Consider the following 23,171-nt stretch of genomic DNA (forward strand, 5'->3'; position numbering starts at 1 on the left):
GGGGAAAAAAATCATCATGTTCAATGGCCTGGAACCTTCTGGTCCTGCTCTATAAAATGCAAAGGCTATTTATAATAAATGTGTACAATAAAAATCTTTGTAAGAGGAAGACATTCCCAAGCCCCAGGTAGGGAGCATAGCCCATTTTCTTCATGCAATATTCAGCAGACAGAACCTCCCTCTAGATTGAAGACAGTGGGCAACTTCCTGGCACTCAGTGGATTATAAAGAGACTTGACTTATCCCTCTTCCCCCGACCTTACCCAACAGTCCTCATGTTCCCAGCTAGGGGTGGGAGCTACGCATAAATCGTTACCTTGATGATTCAGGATCCTAATAGAACCAGCACAACACTCAATTCTTAAAAGGCATCTGCTCAACTATCTCCTTTCTGAACCCCGCTCTGGCTTGCCCTCTGGGACACAGAACTGCAAGGCGGTGCAGGGGCGCTGACAGCGTTGGTGAAGACACAGCCAGGCTGCCCTCAGGCTCACTCAGCAGGGACCCTGGAGGGGCCAAGGGGAACGCCTGCTCTCTGGCAATTTCCATGATTAAAACTAGAGAAAAATCACGTTTGTGTTTTGCAATATAAACTCTACCTTAAATTGATATTAAATCCTTGACAGGGAAGATGGGGGCAGGGATAAGAGGTTAGGGGCTGGTGGAGGGAAGCCAAGAGAAGTTCTTGAAAGAAATGACATTTTCCTTCTCCTTGAGCCCACCACTGGACTGGTTTACATCTCTACAGTTTTGTCTTTTAAAATATTGTACAGATGGAATCATGTCATATATAGTCTGTGAATCTTGCTTTTCTCACTTAGCATAATTTTGGGGGAGGAGGATAAATTTTATTGTAAGACCCAACCTCTTTTCTCTAAAAAAATTTTTACTTCCAGTTTTATTGAGGTATAATTGACATACATCACTATATAAGTTTAAAGTGTAGAGTATAGTGATTTGACTTACATGCATCATGAAATGATTACCACAAGTTTACTGAATATCCATCATTTCATATAGATACAAAATTAAAGACAGAAAATTTTTTTCCTGTGCTGATGATTCTTAGGATTTACTCCCTTAACAACTGTCATACATAACATACAGCAATGTTAATTATAGTTATCATGCTGTACATCACATTCCTAGGACATATTATTCTTATAACTGGGAGCTTGTACCTTTTGACTGCCTTCATCCAATTCCCCTCTCTGCACTCCCCCACCTCTGATCTCTTTTTCCTACAAGTCTGTTTATTTCTGAATTATTAATATAATTGCCCCTTCAAACTACGTTAGTACCTGTTACACAACATAGGCGATTGGATATTTCCATGTATTTCAAAATGATCACCAGGATAAGTCTAGTTATACTATGTCACCATACAAAGATATTACATAGTTATTGACCAATTATCCCCACACAGTACATTTCATACCCCTGATTCATTTATTTTGCAACTGGAAATTTGTACCTCTTAATCTCCTGCACCTACTTCTTTCCCACCCAACTCTTATCTCTGGCAACCACTTGTTTGCTCTCTGTATCTATAACTCTTTCTCTTTTGTTATGTTTGTTTCATTTTTTTAGATTCCACATATAAGTGAACTCATACAGTATTTGTCTTTGACTTATTTCACTTAGCATAAAACCTTCTACATACATCCATGTTGTCATATAATGGCAAGATTTCATTTCTTTTTCATGACTAATATTCCATTGTATGCACATATATGCACACATCTTATTAATCCATGCATCTACTGATAGATACTTATGTTGCTTTCATATCTTGACTATTGTAAACAATGCTGCAATAAACACAGGAGGGCATGTATCTCTTCTGACTAGTATTTTTGTTTTCTTCAGATAAATACCCAGGAATGGAACTGCTAAATCATAGGTTAGTCCTATTTTTAATTTCTTTAGCAATCTCCATACTGTTTTCCATAGCTGCCACATCAGTTCACATCCTCAGCAACAGTGCACGATGGTTCCCTTTTCTCCACATCGTCACCAACACTTGTTATCTGTTGTCTTTTTGATAACAGCCATTCTGACAGGTATGAAGTGATATCTCATTGTGGTTTTGATTTGCATTTCCCTGATGATTAGTAATGTTGAGCATCTTTTCATGCACTTGCTGGGCATTTATATGTTTTCTTTAGAGAAAGAGCGACTGAACTGAACTGAAAACTCCTTTATTTCGGTTTTCCCAAGTTCACAGATCTGTGCATCTCAGTAATCTATAAAAATAATTAAGAGATTAAAAAACAGAACGATCTAATTTCTTGGTGGTTAAAAATCCCTATGCTTAGGCACTTGCTGTTGAGTCTGAATCCCAGAGAAGGGATCAAACAGGAGCTCACCCTATTATTACCACTTCCAGAGCCAGGAAGCAGAATGAGGAAGAAGGTGGCATTCTGACCCCTAACTTCTTAACCTTGACTCCTTCCTTCACCTCACTTTGCTCACCCCACAAAGAGATATCAGCTACATCAGGGAACTATGGAAAGTAAAGCAGATAAAATGTGCCAGCATTTCGATCCTCAAAAATTGAGTTTAAATAAAAACATCACTTATAATTGCTATTATTTGTTTTACCTTCTGCTCAACTGGAAGTTCCTAATTGGGAAGGACTGTGGCATTTTGGGTCCATTTTGGTACATCATCTAGCATAGCTGCCCTTGTTTTTACACATAAAAAATAAAGCTTTATTGGAACATAGCCACACCCATTCATTTATATCTTCTCTATAGTTATTTCTGCCTAACAGGGGCAGAAGTAGTTGAGACAGAGACAAAATGATCCATACAACCTAATGTATTTATAGTCTGGCCTTTTACAGAAAAAGTTTGCCGAATCTTGATCTAGCAGAATGGCCATTTAGTCCTGGTGGCTCAGACGGTAAACAGTCTGCCTACAATGCGGGAGACCTGGGTTCAATCCCTGGGTCAGGAAGATCTCCTGAAGAAGGAAATGGCACCCCACTCCAGTATTCTTGCCTGGAAAATCCCATGGACGGAGGAACCTAGTTAGGCTACAGTCCATGGGCTCGCAAAGAGTTGGACACGACTAAGCGACTTCACTCATTAGTGTACTACTGGTATAGCATTGGGCTCCCCTGACGGCTCAGACGGTAAAGCTGACGTAAAGCATCTGCCTGCAATGCGGGAGGCCTGGGTTTGATGCATTGTACAGCTACTGGTCACTAACATCTGTGCAGCATTTTACATCTTCAGATCTAAACAAATGTCTCTTCATGTCTATCATTTCATTACAGAATCCAATTATCCCTATTAAGTCAACTATTATTATTAACATCTTCCGTTACAGATAAAATAGGTTCAAAAAGAATGAGTGAATTTATTTACAAGAGGTGAAGCCAGACTGGGACCTAACTCATTTCTCCAAAATTTCTGCTCTCATCAAAAATAAATAAAATGTAATAAAATACAGACTTCCCATGTAAGTGGTAAAGAATCTGCCTCCCAATGCAGGAGAGACGTGGGTTCATCCCTGGGTTGGGAAGATACCCTAGAGTAGGAAATGGCAACCCATTCCAGTATTCTTGCCTGAAAAATCCCATGGACAGAGAAGCCTGGTAAGCTACAGTCCATGGGGTTGCAAAGAGTTGGATATGACTAACATGCACACACGCAATAAATAAAATATAGCACATACAAGCTGATCAGACAGTACACAAGCTAAGACCAACTGGATTTTCAACTACTTAATGTTCCATAGTTCCACACAAAGTTCACATGTCCTCTGAGATGATTATCCATTTACCATTATTTCTGACACATTTAGAAATTGCCTAACCTGGTGGGCTGCCGTCTATGGGGTCGCACAGAGTCGGACACGACTGAAGCGACTTAGCAGCAGCAGCAGCAGCAGCAACCTATTTAAAGGGCTTTCCTGGTGGCTCAGACGGTAAAGCGTCTGCCTGCAATGCGGGAGACCCAGGTTCAAAACCTGCTCTTTGTTACCGAACATGACTGAAGAGACTTAGCAGCAGCAGCAGCAGCAACCTATTAAAAGGCCTTCCCTGGTGGCTCAGACGGTCAAGCGTCTGCCTGCAATGTGGGAGACCCGGGTTCAAAACCTGCTCTTTGTTACAAACTATGTTCCTTTTATACATTGTTAGTTAATTATATTAATTAATTATCAGAGTTGATTCAGGTTTTATGGGACCTAAAGCTGAGACAATTTCTGGGGACATCTTTAAGAAAATGAATACAAAAATATCTTCCTTTTGCAAGTTTTATAAACACCATGTGAACTCATCCCTAAGCCCCCTCCCCAGAGCCTTGAAAGGGGCCCTAAATTTTAAGGTTCATTATCATAACAGTAAATCCTCCTCTGCTTTTTATCTTTCCCCCTAAAGAAAGGAAAATCATAGATTCCAAATTGAGTTCCTAACAAAAAGCCAGAGGAGAAGGCAATGGCACCTGACTCCAGAACTCTTGCCTGGAAAATGCCATAGATGGAGGAGCCTGGTGGGCTGCAGTCCATGGGGTCACTAAGAGTTGGACACAACTGAGTGACTTCACTTTCACTTTTAACTTTCATGCATTGGAGAAGGAAATGGCAACCCACTGCAGTGTTCTTGCCTGGAGAATCCCAGGGATGGGGGAGCCTGGTGGGCTGCCGTCTATGGGGTCGCACAGAGTCGGCCACGACTGAAGGGACTTGGCAGCAGCAGCAGCAGTGACTATAGAGACTAATTATTTAAACCTGCCACCCCCAACACTTTCTCTTAAAGCTACAAAACTGCAAGCATTATTCTCAGCAAATTCTTTCTTCAGCCTAGAGCACTGTTTTCCAAGAGCGGTCTGTAGCTAAAGTTAGCCTCACTTGGGAACTCTTTAGAAATGTAAGATCTCAGGTCCCACCCCAGACCTACTGTATCAGACACTTTTGAGGATGGACTCAGCTTTCTTTTCTTTTTTTCTTTTTTGGTTGTGTTGGGTCTTCGTTGCTGCATGGGCTTTCTCTAGTTGTGGTGAGTGGAGGCTACTCTGCAGTAGTGGCGTGCAGCCTTCTCACTGTGGTGGCTTCTCTTGTTGCTGAGCGTGGGCTCTACGCACGCAGGTTTCAGCCGTTGTGCCACGTGGGCTAAGTCGCTCTGCAGCATGTGGAATCTTCCTGGACCATGGATCAAACACATGTCCCCTGCTCTGGCAGGTGAATTCTTAACCACTGGACCATCAGAGAAGTCTAGGGATTCAACTTTCTTTGTATTCATGAAGATCTACAGCTGATTCTGATATGTGTTCAGGTTTGAGCATCACTAGTCTATGAGGCTACAGATTCTACCTTCTCCACTCATATAAAACATTTTTCGAGGAAAAGAGGGGAGACTATATCATTTAAGCAAGCTAAAATTTTATCTTCAAGAACACAATAATCTAATGATCAAATTTTAATAGGGAGTAATCTCATTTTTAGAATTTTGGAAAACTATGACATGTGAGATGTGTCAGGATTAACCAGAATGAGATAACCAAATGTTCACAACTCAAAGTCTACTTTGATGAATTCTGAGTGCACTGATGATAAATTTAAACGAATTCATGAGTTATTAACTGAGTGGAAAATGTATATTTAAACACTCCTGATATAGTCAGAAGGCTAAGTCAGTAATTCCAAGCTCTGAATCATCTTAGAAGCTGAAGAAACTTCCCATAAAACAGCTAAATTACTTACCTCAAGCAAAATTTCTTATTTTCAAAGAGTGGGAGTTGGACCAAATTGGTCCAACATGCTGTTTTATCATTTTAACCACCTAAGATCTTTTAACACACATTTTTCACACAAATACAAGCTACTTTGATTTGTCCCCACGCCACTTTTCTCTGTTAATCAAAGTTATACTTAGCCACTAATCATAACTTCTGATCAGCCTGAGCAAACCAGTGTTGCCACTCTGAATTAATGTATTTTAATTCCTTCTAGAAGCAAAGTCCCTTACCATTTCAGTTGCCCTGTGCAGCTTATACTGCACAAATGCATAATTTTCCCTTTGTCCTCTCCTCAGCCACAAAATGCAAATAATAAAATCTGCCTCCTAATGCTGTTATTAAGAATTAAAATTAAAAAACCCACAAAACAAGATATAATGTGATTACCACTGTTTCTGGCAGATGGTGGGCACCCAAATGTGGCTTCCTGTGATTGTGAAATAGACTGTTAGAATCTGAAGTGAGCTCTCCAGTGCACACTTGTGACCCCCTTTTCTGGGAAACACCACACCGCCCCAACCTGTGCGGCAGCAGCAGGCCCCTGGCTGACATCTCGTATGAAGGGACCCGGCCAGTCTGACCAGGATGGTCTATGGCTGGTCTATGCTGAGTATGAGTCTCTTCCCTTAGGAATTTGTAACTGAGATACTGCACTCACACTGGCTGGAAAAGGAATGTGCAGGGTCATTTCTTTTTTTTTTTTTTTGAAGGAGAATCTTTTTTATTACTTTTATGTACAGAAAACTCCATAGTGCACACTCAGCCCAGCTTGGTGGCCAGCTCTTTGGCCTTCGCCTTTTCCAGCTTGGCGATGCAAGCCACTGACCTCGGCCCCAGGACGCTGCCTCCCCAGTGACGACGGATCTCATCGTATCTGTCACTGAAATTGGTCCTGATGGCTTCCACCAGCTTAGCCAGGGCACTCTTGTCCTCCGAGTTGACTTGTGTGAAGGCTATGTGGTGCACGTCTTCCTGTGGACCAGGCGCCCCCGCCGGGCCTTGCCCTTGATGACGCAGTAGGGAACCCCCATCTTGCAGCACAGGGCAGGCAGGAAGACCACGAGCTCGATGGAATCCACATTGTGAGCGATCACCAGCAGCTGGGCCTTCTTGTTCTCCACCAGGGTGGTGACTGTGTTGACCCCTGCTCCAAGGACAGGTGGCCTCTAGGTGGGGACATCGCCTTTGCCGGTGGCTTTCTTCTCAGCTCGGGCCAGCAGCCTCTGCTTCTTCTCTTGCTTTGTCTCTGGTCTGTACTCGTGGGCCAGCTTAAGCACTTGAGTAGCTGTTTGTCGGTCCAAGGCCTGGGTGAACTGGTTAATTGCAGGAGGCACTTTCAGCCGCTTATAGAGAACAGCCCTTTGCTGCTGCAGCCAGATGTAGTGGGGCCATTTGACAAAGCGGGTGAGGTCCCTCTTGGGTTGGATGTCCTGTCCAAAGCCAAAATTCTTGGGCCTCTTCTCAAACAGGGGGTTGACCACCTTCTTGGCCTCCTGCTTCTTCACCATGGCCGGGGCCGGGTCCACCTTCTTCCCCTTGGCCTTCTTTCCCTTCGGCATCTTGAAGGGCTGGCGTAGAGAGCAGGGTCATTTCTACCATAAGAATTAAGAAGAGAGGACGAAGCCAAGAATCGAGATGAAAGATAGATATGATCCTGACACTTCTTCAGACCCTTCTCTCTCATCTTGGTCATCTCCCTGCCTCAGAGTTTCAGAAGACAACCAAACTGTCTTTTGCTTGCGTGTGTGTGCACTCAGTCACAAAGTCACTTCTGACTCTTTGCGACCCCATGGTCTGCAGCTCTTCAGGCTTCCCTGTCCGTGGAATTTCCCAGGCAAGAAGATGGGAATGGGTAGCCATTTCCTCCTCCAGGGGATCTTCCCGACCCAGGGATTGAACCTGTGTCTCTGCATCGGCAGGTGGATTCTTTACCACTGCACCACGTGGGAAGCCGTGTCTTTTGCTTAAGATCATGCGATTTGTTTTCTGTTGCTTGTAATCAATCATCTTTAGTAACCCCCCAACCCTCTACTGTGGTGGAACCCGCTCCCTCCCATGAAGACTGAGGTCAGTTCTGACTTGGTGATGTGTGACCCCAAAAGCAATCGCTGGTGGTGAGGATGGCTGCTCCTCCGCATATGTCACTCCAATATGTGGGAGTCAAAAAGGAAGTGGGCCCCTAGGCAAGACATACATTGTATGTTCAGACTAATTAAGAGTCAAGGATACTAGCCCATCCAAAGGCTGGTAGGAGAGATGGAGTGAAAGGGTTTTATGCTGGCGTCTGTCACCCACCAGCTATGGGATCCCGGTTAACTCATTTCACTTCCTGAGCCTCAGGGTTACTCCAGAGTTTCCTCTGAAGCATGAGACAATGATGACAACAGGAACAAGAACAACAGCGACAGTAAATGTTTACAGTCTATCATTAAGGGCACAGTAAGGAAAACAAAAACTGCTCTAAGAATTTGAAACATACAGGTGGTGGAAGAGCTGAAAAGCAGACAGGAGACAGAGCGGTACTCGGAATTAGCAATAGCAGGAAGCGACCTACCACCTCCAGGCTGAAGGGCCCACGCAGGAGGCGGTAGAGGCTCCCAGCAGAGCCACAGCCTTGCCAGCCTGGGCAGGGGTGGCTGGAGGCAAGAGGAGGCACAGCCTGGAGGCGAACAGCCGGGAGAGGAACCATGGTCTCCCTTCCCCTAGCCTTCACTGCTTCCAGTGGCCAAACCCAGGTGAAAGCCAGAAACCACCTCAGGGTCAGAGGCCCACAGGGGAGGCGAGGAATGGAACTGAGGGCCAAAGGACTGGGGTTCTCACTATGGATGTGCCAGACACTGTTCTCAACTCTTACCAAAAGCTCAGCAATTATATTCCAATTAAAAAAATGTGAATCTAAGAATATGAAAAGAATGCGTATATATGTATAACTGAGTCACTTTGCTGTACAGCAGTAATTAACAAAGCCTTGTCATTCGACTATCTTCAATTAAAAAATAATTTTAAAACAACAGATTAAAAAAAAGTGTTCCTCCTAGGTGGGACACAATGTTATTCTCTGATGAGGAAATGGAGGTACTGAAGAGGTTACATAACTTGCACAAGAAGACCTGAACAGTTGGTGGCAGGGCTGGGATTCACATCTTAAAAGTCCATCTTACCCCTTCCAGGGGTGTGGCAACCAAACACAAAAGGCCACACTGTTGCCAGAACTGTGCATCTGTTGTTAGGCAATGCAAATGCTTTAAGGATTTAATATTCGAACACTGCATGTATGCTGTTTATCCACAAATGAAGTTACAGGATGTTCTTGGTCGTTCTGAACACTGCGGACCTCTCTGTGCCGGGAGCAACTACAAACTCAGCCCCAAATTCTGAAAACAAGTTTTCCCACGGCACACACGGTCACAGTACTCTAGAGCAAGTCTCTCCCTCCTTTCTTCCCTCGATATTTATCAAGAAATCATCAAGTTTCAGATATAATGGATACGTATGGAGAGTATTCCCCCCCATTTTTCTGCCTTTCCTGTGAAAAAGTTAATGCTAACCAATGACCCTGGGTCAAGCTAACTGTGTGACGGCCGAGATGGAGTACGTTCCAATAATTACCTGTGCTTTAGTCATGCTGTGCTGCGCCCATGTTTTGCTCCATGGCAGACACGACTAACAGATCAAGGAACCCCTCAGCTGGTTTTGGTTTCCTGGTTCTTCTCCACCCAGCATTTCAGACCCCTTATGTCATCAGAGACAAGATGGCAAATAATCCCTATTTACTAACCTAGCATTAGGATCAATATTTCCTAAAAATAAGGCAAATGTCTAAAGGGACTGCTTTATAAACTAGCCTAGCATTTTAGATTCTGAAGGCAGACAAGTACGTAAAACCGCAAAAATGGGTTTGAGAAAAAATGGCTTTCATATATTTTTCTTTTTACTTTTGCATTTATTTCCTTGCCAATTATATAACTGTTTAATTTTCTTCATAGGCTTAATATTATAAAGGCTTGCTACCTGTGGTATTTATTACTACTCAATATTTACTAAATACTAAAACTTATTGGCATTCGTGCACACTAACATATCAGGTTTTACATACTATTTTAGAAATGGAAAAATATGAGGTTGCTCTACTATGCACATCTATATCTCTAGAAAAGAAAAAAAGTGCAAATGAATGCGCACTACATTACCTTCAAGTTTAACTGGCAGAGAGAAAAAACACATTCAAGTGTCTAAAAATGCAGATACCAAATCATGTTATACATCATTTTGGAGGAAGACATAGTTTCTCTGGCAATAAACTGTTCACCCGTGAAATGAAATAACTCTTCTAGGAAAGGATGATTAATTATTTAATAAACATTGTGTATTTTTAGAGTCACTAAGAAAAATAAACGGGAGGAGGTGCTCCAGGAATGCCAGTGGGCAGCATCTCTACCTGCAGCCCACCAGGTCCAGCCCTGTGGGTGCAGAGGATGGGGAGCCTAAATGAGGGACAGCGCAGAGCGGGGGCGGGGCACTCGGGCAGGTGCCCCTGCCAGGCCCTCTCTCATTTATCATCCCACACCAAGCTGCACATAGGTTCTAAGGCCTCTGTCTCTACACAGGAGGACACTGAGGCTCAGGGTAAGTAATTCACTTGCCAAAGTCACACAGCCAAGAAGAGGCAGATCCAGGAATTAACTGGATGTGTATCAGACTCCAGAGATCTTTCAATATACCATATAACCTGTACCACTCTGAGGGGTGACAGAGATGGGCGAGGATAAAAGAGGGGCAGAGCAGGGGAGAAAAGTGGAGTAGCAGAAGAGGTTCCCACCACCCTAATGGTCCCAAAGGTATCAATATCAGACCCTCATCTCTGGAACCTGTTGTTGTTACCTAATATGGAAAACGGATCTTTGCAGATATGATTAAATTGATGATCTTTTTTTAAAAACTTTTATTTTGGAGTATAGTTGATTAACAGTGTTGTGATGGTTTCAGGTGGAGACCAAAGGGACTCAACTATACATACGCATGTATCCATTTTCCCACAAACTCCCCTCCCATCCAGGCTGCCATGTAACATAGAGCAGAGCTGATGATCTTGACATGGGGATATTTTCCTGGATTATCTGGGTGGGTTCTAAATCTAATCACACACATCCCTACCAGGGAGAGTCAGAGGGAGATCACAAACTTAGAAGAGAAGCCTACAGAAAGAGGATGTGGAGACAGGAGTGATGGCACAGCCAAACAATGCCAGCAGCCATCAGCAGCTGGAAGAGGGGGCAAGGAATAGATTCTTCCTTCTCCAGGCAAGGAGCTCTGGAGACAGTGAGCCTACAAACGTCTTGATTTGGGCTTCATGAAACTGATGCTGAACTACTGGTTTTCAGACTGTGAGAGAACAAATTTATATTGTTTTAAACCATCAAGTTCATGATAATTTGTTGCAGGAGCTACAGGTAAACTAATGCACTGGCCTGCTGAATTCAAGACGAGAGTTCTGCTGTGTGTCTCCCTCAGCTCTGCTATCACCCAGATGCCAGGAGATAACATCTCGGGCTTTCAGTTCTTTCTGAAGTATCCTTCTCCCTCCCTCTGTGTGATCCTCAGCACAAGTTAAAAATCGGAGTGTTCACATTAACAACTACAGGAGTAGGTAAAACCACTGGCCCAGGATTTAGAATTCATGGTTTCAGATATAGCTCAATCACTTTTTTTTTTTGGTGCAATAGTAAGCAAGTCATGTACAAGGTCTGGGTCTCACTTTTCTCATCTGTTAAAGGCATAATATTATGTCCTTTGGTCCTTGAAAAGATTAAAGGAGATAGTGTACACAGATCCTCAGTAGACTATCAAGCATTATATTAAAACATGGAGAGAGTTCTGATTATTCTCTCTTCTCGCCTTCATACAATTTATGATCATTTTTAAGAACCTAACATAAGGCCAGCATCATGCTGAGTTACACATAAGGAAGACTAAAACATGTGCTAGTTATCTGGGAATTTATAATCTAACTGGGGAGGGGCACACATTTACATTAAGTAACTACACAGGGTTGAAAGATGAAGTGTCATTTAAGATCTACATGACTAGAGAGATCAAAGAGATCATAGGGCACTGCAGTGATATGAATATATCCAGTCCCTTTCCTAGGGAAGTAAATCTTCCCATTTCCTGAAGTCACACTGGGACATGTAACTTGCTTTAGCCAGAGAAGTGTGAGAAAAAGTGTTAAGTGTTGTTCCTAAGCAGAAGTTTTAAGAGTCAGTGCATTTTTCCCTCCTAACACCATGGCTGGCAAAACTCTAAACCGTGGCACTCCCTTCTGCCTTGGACACATAATAAGGAGGTACTACAAGAAGCAGTACCTCCAGCCAACATGGCACAGACATTTAGTAGAATGAGGACTGTCCTAAGCCACTGGTCTTGATTGTTACTGAAGTATAACCTAGACAGTGCTGACTGATACAAATGGTGACAAAAAGGCTAACAGAAGAGGTGGGACCTGGACTAAGTGATAAGGACATGCCATGTACTTAGATATTTGATACTTCGCTATCTGGATAGTTATACTACAAAGTGCTTCATGGGACTGAAGAACTCATCTAATTACTTACTCTTACTACTCCATTTAGTATCACCCACGAAGGCAGGAACCATGAAGCGCTTGTTCATAGTGATATCCTTGGTGCCAAGCACGGTGGCTGACACATATTGGGGACTTAATACATGGGTGTCTAATAAGTTCCCAGAGAGGTAGATGGGTCCACACAAGAGGGGAAGGAGGAGAGGGAAAAGAAATCCCACAGTCTGCAACTTCAAGGCGGACACAAGGACGGTGTGGCCTTGGGCATAAAGCAAGCCACCCTGACAGAGCATTTAGAGATGCACAGGTGCAATTATGGTGAAATTACCAAGTTAAAAAAACAAAACTCGGTGCCCCTTCTGGATGATGACAGCCGTTTCTACTCTCCTCCTGCCCTGGTTAACATACCTCTTTGCTATAACCTGTTCTAACAGTATGAGTCCAAGGCCTATAACAATGATTAACAACATGATGATTACAAGTGACTCAAGATTCAGACTTAAGATATACACCTTCTCTTTTTTTAAAAGAGAGGCACTCTAATTTGTTCAGTATAGACATATTAAAACCTTATCTTTTATTAAAAAAATTTCCCTCCCTTTTATTTCAACCTTTGACTTAATGAATTTAATGAATAGGATTAGGTTTTATCTTTTTTAATAAATATCTTCTACAGTTTCTTCTAAGTTAAAAAAAAAAAAACAAAACCCAAAGCAACTCTTAAGCTAGAAGCTATACAGAGATAAATCAAAATATTTCCTCTAGACAATAAAGGGGCTCACCCATTACTCTAGGCCACTGACTCTATGGAGGAAATATATTAGGAAATTCCACACCATCCATTAGATGTAATGTTTTTAGTAACTGCTGCTTATCTTTGTAATGAGATCCCTGGTGGAGAAAACTAGCCTGGTGAGCAAGTACCTTGAGGGCTGAGGTGGCTTCTGTGACACTATTATTCTCTAATTCATGCAGAAAGCAAGTATCATTTGGACTGGCCAATAAATAGTCACTGTCTACAAAGATATATTTTTTAATTTGTTGTTCTCATATCCACCCAGGGATTGTACAGGGGAAAAAATTTCCCTCAAAATACTCCTCATTGCAGAATCCACAGCATTTACCAACTACTGAATAATAGGGAAATTAGGAAAAAATCTGTATTTTAAACACTCTATTGGTTAATGGGACATTACAGCTGGACTCTATTTACTTATTAAAATTTATATCCATTTGCTTTCCAAAAGAATAAAGTGGTTTACAACAGAAGACACATATTCTAGCAGGCTCTTAAATTAGAATAAGATTTAAAACCAAATGGAAGAAGGAAGTGATTCTATAAATCGGTTAGGCTAAATATTAATTTGAACTACATCCAACCATCTCAGATCCTCAAAAAAGGCAGTCATATGGTTCAATGTAATATTACTGCAACTGAGAGTCTGCTTTAACTTGAAACTTCCTGGCAAAGAGAGAAACATGACAAACTATGCAATTTGCACCATAAACCAAATTCTTTTAAAATTTATTTAATTGGAGGCTAATTATGTTACAATATTGTGGTGGTTTTTGCCATACATTGACATGAATCAGCCACAGGTGTACACGTGTCCCCCATCCCGAACCCCCCTCCACCTCCCTCCCCATCCCATCCCTCTGGGTTGTCCCAGTGCACCGGCTTTGAGTGCCCTGGTTAACTAAATTCTTTAAGGAGAATCCACTGACTGTACCGAAAACTGTGCTTCTGACAATACCACACTTCTCAGTGCAGGCATGGGGAGTGGAGTGCTAGGCAAATGAAAATCTAAAACAGAGATCTGTGACGACAGACCGTGATAGACAGTCATCATTCAGTCTCTAAATCAGTGCACCACGGTGTTTTCTAATCTGGTGGGCCCCAGAAATGCCGCTGATTCCCTGAAGTTCGTCGGTAGGAAGCAAAGAATGTGTTTTACGCTCATGAAGTGTTAAGCGCAGGACAGCTTGGGAAGCCCAATGGTTCAATGGTAAAGAATTTGTCTACCAATGCAGGACATGCAGGAGACATGGGGAAGATCTGGAGAAGGAAATGGCAACCCACTCCAGTATTCTTGCCTAGAGAATCCCATGGACAGAGGAGCCTGGTGGGCGACAGCCCCTGGGGTCATAAAGAGTCAGACATAACTGAGCATGCACAGAGGAGAGCGTAGAGCCTTAAACAGGTAAGCTGTGTATTTTGGGCTCTCTGAGAATAAGATGTTTCCCCAAATTATTTGTTTATGCAATCTTTTTAAATTTAAACCCCAGGTATTAGGCTGGTAGAGTGGTCAGTTCAAGGACTTTTTGGAAAAGGTAACCAAAGATCAGTGTAATTCGGACCATAATCAATTAGTGGTAAAAAACAGCATTCAAAAAGTTAAATAGAGTGTAGCAAAGAAAAAAAAAATCAAGGAACAGAACACACTGCAAAGATAAGTATTGCTGTGTGCAATTTTTGTGTGAGTAAAGGGAAGGCAGGGAGGGGAAAAACTAGATCGTGTCATAAACTATATTTCTTACGGGTTAGGACAAAATAGCTTGAAAGCCAATGACACAAAAAACAGATGGCTACAAAGAATGTGGGGGCTCACACAGCAAATAAAAAAAAATCTAACAACTCTCCTTGCAAAATTTATTTTCATGTGAGTGAACACACACACATAATCATCAAGTTAAATAAGGCTCCCTTCAGAGGTGCTGGGATTTAAGTTCCCATTGGGTTGGGTTGTGCCCTGGAGGAGGGAATGGCCGGTTCAATCCAAGGAAACATAAAGGCTACATGAGGAGAAAGTGGGCAAGCGGGAAAGGACAGCAGATAAGGGAAGGGAAGTGCAGGGCGAGGGCACAATCCAGCACAGCTGGACCTGTGCACTTGGCCACCATGCCGGGGGGAGGGACAGAATCCTTAGCGCCTGACCACTCCTACATGTTGGTGGGGGCAGTAAGTTGTTGGCTGTGCAGCTGATTAGACAGCAGAGCCATGAACCACAGTGGACTGAGGGCAAATGTGACCTGGGTATAGGCTGGCCAAGGAGGCGCTATGCACACACCGCTATCTACAGCCTCATGGTTTGCAAGAAGGAGGGAAGCTTCTTTCATAAGGCAGATGAATTCACTGGAACTCAGACAGATGCTTACAGATTTAGGAATGACTGCTGCTCTCTCATCATTATCCCAATCCCCATTCCAGTTATGTTCAAACACTGAAGGGTGGGAGGGCTGCTGACGGATCAGGGCCAGGGAGAATCAGATACTTTCAGTCTGAGCCAAATACCTATTGCACAGCTTTGGTAATCAAACAACTGGTGCCGTCTGTAAAATTCCTGCACAGCTGACCCCGCCCCACAGGCTGTCGTTCCCTATGTAGTCTGTCTCCTGGGACTCACCTGCTTTCAGTGCCTTCATAGAAACATTTGGTTCTACTGGGCTAATAACTGAGACTTAGATTTTTCTGGCTTTGTTTCCAATAAATTTATACATAGGAGTACTCCCTTAGGGGAGTGCCAAGAAAAGATTTAGGGATCAAGAGGCAGGGGCCACAATTTTCCAGCCACAAAGGGACCCTCCACTCTACCATGACCTGCCCTGCTCTCAGCTGGGTGGTCCAGGATCCGGGGCCTGGGTGCCTGAGTCCTGCCCGAATGTGGATCTCTAATGGGCCAGGGTGCTCTGTGCATGAAAAGAGGAGCCCTTGAAAATGCAGCTGGAGCCACTCATCCAAAGAGGCAGACTTGGCAAGACAGGGCCTAGAGAAGCAATTATAAGCACAAGGCACTGCCTTCAGAGAATGGTGGCCTTCGGTGCATGGTCAGTCCCCTGCCCCAGTATCTGACTGCTCTGTTTGCCAGCAAGCCCTGAACTCAGCCTCCTGCAACCCTGGGCTCCTGCAGAGGCTGTAATTGTGCACCCCTACCTCACCTATTCCACCCCAGTATTTTCAGACCCTTCTTCCCCTTTGGCATGTTTCTGGTGTAAAATACCAGGCAAAATAACAGACTTTTCTAAAGGTTTTCTTTTTCTTACTCCCCACTCCCTCCCCATTCCACTCAACTTTGCTGGATATGTGAATGGTGCCAGATGAGCCTGTCACTGCCTCTGTGTTCCTTTATTTATAATCCAAATGATTCTTCCCGGGTTTCTCAAGATTTACCCTTTCCACTAAAAATGAACTCTTTGGCTCATGTATTTTTATTTGGCCCAAGTCTAATCTGGAGAAGGCAATGGCACCCCACTCCAGTACTCTTGCCTGGGAAATCCCATGGACGGAGGAGCCTGGTAGGCTATAGTCCATGGGGTTGCAAAGAGTCGGACACGACTGAGCGACTTCACTTTCACTTTCTAATCTGGTACTTCTAATCTCTGACCACTGAAACCATGCCTGCCTGACTCTGCTCCCAGGGCTTTACCTTCAGAAATGAGTCCTTGTTTGAGGACCCTGACTTCAATTTCTTAATTCTTATTTTTTATTTCCTTCCATCTCTTCCTTTTTCTAAAGAGTAGTTCCAAGAGCACTCTTTGGGAACTGCCTGGAAAAGAAGACTTCCCAGTTGAAGGTATAATAAAGCAACAGGAGACGCAGTGCTGGAGCCCATAGGTTGGGTGCTGCTAAAAAGCAGCAAACATATTAATAAAGAAGGGAGCATAACTCGGTTGTTGTCTTGCCGAAGGAGAGAGGCAAGCGAACTGGAGAAGAGAAGCATGGACCCCAGTGGCAGCTGGTGTGACTCATGCCAACCCAGGCATGAACATGCCTTCATGCCGGAAGGAAGGATGGAAGGAAGTCATGGATCCCAAGTGACTGGACTGAACTTTCATTACAGGATAATTTTTACTAATTCTCACTTTTCTCTATTAAAAAAATAACTCTCGCATACACAATTCATTGCCAGGCTTTAATTCACAGCTGTGATATGTAAGCATCAAGTCTAGTTTAATAAGAGGGTTAGGGACACATTAAGCCACTTGGTTGTGGCAGGGGGCCAGGGGATTCTAAACATTAATGTTAGCCCTTGAAGAGGCATCATCTCATCAAGTCAAGACTCACAAGGAACCAATAACAGAAGAGTTTTAGATATTTAAAGTCAAAGACAAAATCATGCCAACATCCTATGTTTTAAAATTTCTACTGATTTTTATAATCTGTTATGATTGGCCCAGGCTAATACTTTAAGGAAATATTTTTATTCAGTTGCTAAGTCGTGTCTGACTCTTTGTGACCCAATGGACTGTTGCAGGCCAGGTCTCCCTGTCCTTTAGCATCTCCCAGAGCTTGCTCAAACTCATGTCCATTGAGTTGGTGATGCCATCCAACCATCTCATTCTCTGTCACCCCCTTCTTCTGTCCTCAATCTTTCCCAGCATCAGGGTATTTTCCAATGAGTTGGTTCTTCGCATCAAGTGGCCAAAATATTGGAGCTTCAGCTTTGGCATCGGTCCTTCCTATGAGTATTCAGAGTTGATTTCCTTTAGGATTCATCGGTTTGATCTCTTTGCTGTTCAAGGGACTTTCAAGAGTCTTCTCCTGCACTACAATTCCAAAGTATCAATTCTTTGGCACTCAATCTTCTTTATGGTCCAACTCTCACATCTGTACATGACTACTGGAAGATATTACATCCTCAATAAAGGTATTGCCCCTGGGGACAATGCCTGGCAGTCCTATGAAGGCACCTCCATATCTCTGCCATTCCAGCAATGATCCCCACTGCAGACGGACAGGCTAGGATGCCAAGTGTCCCCAGTACCAGTGCAAGGGAAGAACAAGGATTATTATTAAATTGCAAACAGTGGGATTCCTACTTCAGTATTCCTTCTCTTGATCACCCTAGCTCTCAAAATCTTGACATAATTATATACAGTGAGACACTTTTGAATTCCACCTAATGTCCTCAAATTTGTCTTCTCCAGTGACCAACTGTACACTGTGATATTATAATATAATAAGAAATATATATTAGTTTTTGTTCTGGCACAAAACTCCTAAAACTCTTATAACTTCCTGAGTGGTAGGAGTGCCTTTTGTTATAACAGTTGGTCTTAGTCCCTGGTTCCTGACACAAGGGCTTGTAAAACCCTAGAAACATGCAGAGTGACAAGCAGATCTTTCTGTACATGAATGAGATGTCTGGAGGTCCCCTACATAGCTTCAGGATGGAGGCTGGTCCCAGAAAAACCGCACTGTGATTCAAGGGTAGGGATTTACAATTTTACCCCAACTTCCAGGGAGGTGAGAGGGCCTGGAGATCAAGCTAATCACCAAGAGCCCATGATTTCATCAATCAGCCTGAGTAAGGCAACCTCCATAAAACTCCTGAACAATCGGGTCGGGATAATTTTGGGGGTTGGGGGTGAACACATCCAGGTGCCAGGACAGTGATATACCCACAAACTCCATGGGGATAGAAGCTCATAACCCTTTTGAATCTCACCCTATGTACTTCTTCTGGCTGTTTATTTGTATCCATTATAGGAAACTGGTAACAGTAAGTAAAGTGTTTTCCTGAGTTCTGTAAACTATTCTAGCAAATCACTGAACCAATGGAGAAACCTCCCTGGGAGCCTCCGATTTACAGCTGCTCTGGCAGATGTGGGGGTGGCCTGGACTTGTGACTGAAGTGGGGGCAGTCTTGTGGGGACTGAGCCTTCAACGTGGGGGTCTGGGCTAACTCCTGATAGTGTTGGAATTGAGTTACATTGCAGGACACTTAGTTACTGTTGGCAGAGACCTGGAGAGTTGTTTGGTGTGGAACACGGACACATTTGCTGTCAGAAGTGGTTCTGTGAGTAGAAATGAATCATTTGTTGTTGTTCAGTTGCTCAGTCGTATCCGACTTTGCAACCCCATGGACTGAGCACACCAGGCTTCCCTGTCCTTCACCATCTCCTGGCGCTTACTCAAATTCACGTCCATTGAGTCAGTGATGCCATCCAACCATCTCGTCCTCTGTTGTCCCCTTCTCCTCCTGCCTTCAGTCTTTCCCAGTATCAAGGTCTTTTCTAATGAGTTGGCTCTTTGCATCAGGCGGCCAAAGTATTGGAGCTTCTGTTTCAGTATTAAGTCTTTCTAATGAATATGCAGGAGTGATTTCCTTGATTGATTGATGAATTCAGGATTGACTGGTTGGATTTCCTTATAGTCCAAGGGACTCTCAAGACTCTTCTCCAACACAACAGTTCATAAGCATCAATTCTTTGGCGTTCAGCCTTCTTTATGGTCCAACTCTCATATCCATACATGACTACTGGAAAAACGATAGCTTTGATTATACAGACCTTCATTGGCAAAGTAATGTCTCTGCTTTTGTAATATTCTGTCTAGGTTTGTCATAGCTTTTCTTCCAAGGAGCAAGTGTCTTTTAATTTTATGGCTGCAGTGATTTTGGAGCCCAAGAAAATAAAGGAGTTGCATTATACCCTCAATCATTGTATCCACCATGAAGCCCAAAATCTGAGATGATTACATTTAAGTGTAAGAGTTCAAGGTGATGATTTGTATATGAAAGCAGTGACTGTTTATTCATCTGTGGTAACATAAGGCTTTTAGCGGCTTATCAAACAATCATTTTTTAAGTTTATACAACAGTCCAATAACAGAGTGACACTCTGGGTTACAACAGTTACAACATTTCCTGCTAAGACGTGAATCCAGGTTGGTGTGGGTCGTTAGGCTACGTCGTCACTGATACTATACTGCCTTCTGGTTTTGGAAGCCTCCAGTGTTCCAAGAAGATTGTGGCACTTTCCAGACTGACAGTGAATCACTGGAGCCTAGCATGATGGATCACCCCTCTGCTGCATCCAGAAAGGGCCATCCCTCATCTGACTTGGGAGTCAGGGGAAGTGCGAGAGATGGAAGTTGCTCAGGGATCATCATCACAATTTTTTGCTTCCTTTTGATATGACAGCCTCAAGCCCCTACATTTCACTGCCTGGTGCTAAAACATGCTTATGAGAAACAGTGGACCAGTTATCAAAACAGAAGATGCATTTCTCAGAAGAAACTGTTGTCTTTCATACATTCACCAACAGGGACAGCAACACCAAGATGGATCGGCTTGCAAACACCCTCCACGTACTCCTCTGAGGGACCTCTTAGACAATCACTTACTGTGTCTTTCCGTAAAGGTTATTCTAGACTGAAAGTATTAGCTAGCATCCTGGCATGATTAATAGAAGGCAAGGAGGCCACTTTCATAGAGATAAAATACAACCAAGGTGTAAGTCGGCAGAATGGTCAAGTAAATCCTGATGCCTCTGCTTACTATGTGTCTGCATTAAAAAGAAATTAACTCTAGAGGTCAAGATAATATTGGAGCAAAGGGAGAGAATTACTACTGTCTCCCTGAAGACTTTTCTCCCTGAGGCAAGACAGCATATACCTTAGATTAAACTTTTATCAGCAGATCTTGCAATTCCATCAATCTTTCATTACCGGCTGGCTCAGAGAACCCTCTGACTACTTGTCATTAGGAGGCTTTCCATCCTCCCCGTGAGGACCCGCCTCCCTCCATCACCCCTAGGAAAACAAACAATGGCAAAGTGAAAATAGAGGTAACGTTCTGATTAGCTCAGAAACCAAGGGGCCCATTATTTCTAAAATCCTAAAAGAGAACAGCCCTTTATCACTGACAAAGGATGTTTCCTTGGCACCCACAGTGTGCAAGGCTGGACAGAAAGAATAGCTGCACTCAACTTGGTCGCCTGAAAGCCCTTTTCTTGGCAGACACGCCCTCCACACAGCCTCCTGCAGTCAGGGCTAATTCAATTTAAGGGTCAACAACAGAGAGTAGAGGCAGGAGACCGGAACCACGTCAGTTATTGGAACAGAGAGAGAAGATCATATAAAGAATGGTAACTACAAAATGAAAGGGGAATAGGAAGAAGTTATCATGAAGGCAGCCACTGCAAGAGCAGGGCTGTGACCTGGAGGGTGGAGAGAGCAGAGGGCAGAGGTTGGAACTAGTAAAACCCAGAAGTTTGGAGAAGCCCCATGGAGCGAAACCTCTGACACGGAGGAGGCAGTACGCTGGGCTGGTGTCTCTAGACTTGAAGCAGGGCCAGGGACCCGGACCTTTAAAGGGGGTGCCTGAGCCAGCTGTGCTGGTGGTTCTGCATTTCTCTATTGGGAAAACTGCGTCACAACTGATGCACAGAGATAAAAATCCTGTTCCAGGATGAAGCTCACCGCAGGAACTAAGTCCCTCCCTCCCTCCAGCCACACAGTCCCGTCAAGTCTGAACCTAACGTAACAGCAGCAAACCAGAGAAGCAGAAGTGTGGTCTGCAGAGTCCCGGCTCCAGCCTCATAAAGCAAGCAGAGAACGGTGGGTTTGGAGCTCAGGGACAGCGGCCCAATAACTGGCATAGGAAGCAACAGGTCACAGGCTGGGAACACGGGGGTGATTCGTTTCCAGACTGTCAGAAGCCCGCTTGTTTCACCTCTTCTTTGGTGATAGTGGTATTGACTTGGCAACTGTTGGCCCAGCTAGGGACTCCATTTCCAAGAATCCTTTGCAGTGGCATGGGGCCAAAGGGATGTGATGAGAATGTGGGCGTAACATGACGTGCGAGGGTTCCAGGTCGCCGTCAACTTAAGAGACAAGTCCCTTGGCCAGTCAGACTAGGAACACACCGGACAGCAGAACAGGACTTGCTGTTTCCACAGACTTCCTTTAGAAGTCACAATGACTGCCTGATTCAATAATGATGAATGCATTATTACCTTCAACACTCTTTCTGTAAAGAACCAGGCCATATTGGGTCCACCGCATTTGAGTCTCATATTGTTTTTTAACCTTTCCTTTTTAAAATAATCCGTTAAAGATGGAAAGACACTTTTAGCTCGGGGGCCTCTACTGTTAATTCACACCCCTGGTTTTATCTCATTAAGGAAAGGGACCAGGCCTAGTTGTGGAGTTCTTAGTCTCCCTGCTGACCCCAGGTTACTCTGGACCATCCATTATGTCTTGTCAGGATTAACGGAGGAGCTCCTCCTTGGACAGAGGACAATTCCCAGGAGTCTGTCTTTGCCCAGTTAGCTGGGTCACTTAAGGCAAATCACACTCTCTGACCTCAGTTAATCCCTAAAATAAAAGGGTTTAAAGACATTGGTTACTCAGCCATCTTTTACATTTAAAAGCCTGTAAGTTACAGTTTGACATATTTTAACTAGTTTACAGGCAGGATGCCCCATGCATCAGCCCCCACACCAAGTCCCGAAATTAAGTAGCATTTTTCACAAGAATCAACACAAAACAACACTGGCAGGAAAACAAAAGCACGAACTCTGTGTGGTGAGACTTCTAAACCAACGTAAACCAGGAGCTTGGTGGATAAAACCAGGTGGGAATATCCCAAGAGAAGAGAAAATGAGAGAAAAAAAAAAAATTACTCAGTGCACTTGAGACTTACTATGTTATTTAGATAAAAGTTCCCCGAGATCCTAACTAGATCAAAAGTTAAGCCCAAGATAAACATTTGAAAATTTATGAATAATCTATCACAAGGTAAAAATTGTTCATCAAAAAGAGAAAAAGAGATGCATAAAACACATTCTCAGAAGAGACGCTCTGCTATACAAACTAAAAGCACAGACAGTATCTCAGGGCCAAGATTCAACCTGCAGAAGAAAGCGCTTTTTTAAAAGTACTTGTGCATAATGGCTGTAAGGGTTGCTGTTAATTAGGAAGGAATTTTATTTCCTTAGAGCAGGCCCAGTGGGGGTCTCCACTTATAATGGTTATTTATTACAAGGAATTCCAATTCTTCTAAAGACAAAAATAGCAACCTAGTGTTGCCACTAATTTAAATTAACAAGTTTATTGACCA

At 43.4% G+C, this 23,171-nt stretch overlaps 1 protein-coding gene and 1 pseudogene across 29 annotated transcripts in view; both read right to left on the bottom strand.

Annotated features, from left to right (window-relative positions):
• Window positions 1-23,171, bottom strand: part of APBB2 (amyloid beta precursor protein binding family B member 2) — a 377,507-nt gene that overhangs the window by 43,253 nt on the left and 311,083 nt on the right. The window lies entirely within an intron of this gene.
• On the bottom strand, window positions 6,435-8,364 carry LOC129657797 (60S ribosomal protein L7a-like; annotated as a pseudogene).

Source organism: Bubalus kerabau, chromosome 7 (assembly GCF_029407905.1).
Source record: "Bubalus kerabau isolate K-KA32 ecotype Philippines breed swamp buffalo chromosome 7, PCC_UOA_SB_1v2, whole genome shotgun sequence".
In the NCBI taxonomy this organism is placed as follows: Eukaryota; Metazoa; Chordata; class Mammalia; order Artiodactyla; family Bovidae; genus Bubalus; species Bubalus kerabau.